The following is a 2,293-nucleotide window of genomic DNA, read 5'->3' on the forward strand; positions in this document are numbered from 1 at the left end:
GTATTCGGACGCACCCTTTTCTCTTTCTCCTGTCACAGACAAAGAAACTTTGAAACTTACACAGACTACACAGACAACAATCATTTAAGTTGCATCTGTTCACCCTCTCGTAGATTCTTCCTCTTTCTCAACTCGGTCTTCTATCTACAGGCCTTTTATGTTGTCTGGGTCAGTGGCACTCACTAAGAAATCAAAACCTAGGCAGAGCACCATATTGAGGGACACGGGAGCAGGCCAGTCTCTCATAGACTAAAGATGAGATGAGATTTAGTCGCATGGACTAAAGTGCCTGTTCATGGTGTGGGGCTAGGGTGTTTTGAGGTTCCGTTGCATAATGTCTTTATGAAATCTAAATTGGTTACAGGACAAGTGAAAATTTGTGTATGCTCCAGACTTCCTGTTGATGGTGTTGACCTTATTCTAGGTAACGATTTGGCTGGGCATATGGTGTTCTCCCAAAAGCCGGTAGCAAATCCTGGGTGATGTGCTACTGTGTCAACCCCTTAAAACCTGTAATTTGAAGTTTAGTGGTGTTTAACTTTGTCAAAACGTGGTTTGACATTTATGGGTGGGGGTGTTACGTCTTGAGATGTATTGTGTATGTGTCTTGCTTTGCTGTTTCTCTGTCTCTCTCTCTTTCTTTCTCTTTTGTCACATCCTTTCTTTCACATGATTGGATCCTACCAAAATGATGTCCAGATCTGATTGGTGCTAATGGGGCCAAGGAGCAGCAATAAAAGGATCTGTTGTGCCTGAGGAGGGAGCTCTGATCAACTTGTGATTTCCTGTTGTTCCATTGCACATGTGCTATTGTGTGTTTGCTACAGCTTGCCTGTTGATCTGCCTGTTGTGTGCAGTGTGAATTTTGGTTTTGAGTTGATAAGTTGTTGTCAAAATCATTTCCATTTTGTATATTTTGCAAAGTATTGTAAATACTCTTTTCCACACGTGGAAGCTGTATGGGGTGAGTGCCATTTTCTTTTGCAAATATTGTTTTCTCCTGTTTTTCATTAGATAGGGAGTTAGGGAATTTAGTCTTTTCTGTTAGGAGCTAGCTTGGTGTTTTGTTTGTTGTTTTGGCCTTTGCTCACCCCTGAAGTTGTGCTTTCACTCGTGGTTCTGTAAATAAATGTATAAAGGATCTTTGATTGTTGTTTTCAGTTTGTTGCGGTTGTAGGATCTCTGTCTTCGAACGGACCCACTTACACTATTGAGTCACACATGAAACAATCACATTCCATTGAGACAAACTGAGGAGCACCCTATGCAGCCATCTGCGGTCGTAAAACTCATGCAGGGTCAGTGAAGTGTCTCAGCAGTTCCTGTACCATCTAGCTTATCGTCTCAAGAGACTCAAATAAAAACAGTGCTTAAACCCTAACTCACCAGGGGAGGAGAAACTCCCCCTGTCTGAAAACCCCTCGAGGATCAGAGGTGCAGTGTAACGTGACTGGCTTCAGCATAAATAACTATCTAAGAGACAACAGAACAAAGAACCTGGTATCTGGAAAAGTTCCAGCACAAGACACTCCTGGACCCCATTACCGTTTGACACGTAAATTGCTAAATCCGATAAACAGAAAGTGACAGATTAAGAGCTCCATGTCCAGCAAGAAGGATGGCAGACCTACACTCGTGACATGGGCATGACCTCAGGACACCTCTCCTTTTCTCCCTGTATTCCAAAAAAAAGGACGCACCCTTTTCTCTTTCTCCTGTCACAGACAAAGAAACTTTGAAACTTACACAGACAATTCAAAAGACAATCATTTAAAATCATTGAAGTATCGGAGCAATATACTCCCAAATAATATGCTTTCTGTGTGATGTGTTATTGAAACCATGATATTTTAATCTTTGCCTTATAACTTTTCCTTTTAGCAGATAAAGCATTTAATATGTGCGTAAGATATGTGAAGTTTAGTGTTCAATGAAAACTTGTGATAATTGCAAAACATTGAAATGAGTGAAAAGCTGTTATTCTGAACAGTGTGTGTTGTACGACACTTTATAAGAAGTTATTAAAACTTGCAGAAATACTCCCCACGACAAAGATTTTGAATAGCTAGGTTGGCTTGTACACTATATTGCCAAAAGTATTGAGACATCACCTTCTAATGAACAGGTTTGACTACTTTATTTCCAGGAGTACAAATCTCAATGTTTAAGCATATAATGATATTCTAGGGAATTGTGTGGTTCTAATTTTATACCAATAGTTTAGACGGGACCCTTTTCTATTCTAACACGACAATGCCTCTGTGTATAAGGCAAGGTTAAAAAAAGAGATTGA

This window comes from Sinocyclocheilus anshuiensis, unplaced genomic scaffold, assembly GCF_001515605.1.
Source record: "Sinocyclocheilus anshuiensis isolate Anshui unplaced genomic scaffold, SAMN03320099.WGS_v1.1 scaffold246, whole genome shotgun sequence".
Taxonomy (NCBI): domain Eukaryota; kingdom Metazoa; phylum Chordata; class Actinopteri; order Cypriniformes; family Cyprinidae; genus Sinocyclocheilus; species Sinocyclocheilus anshuiensis.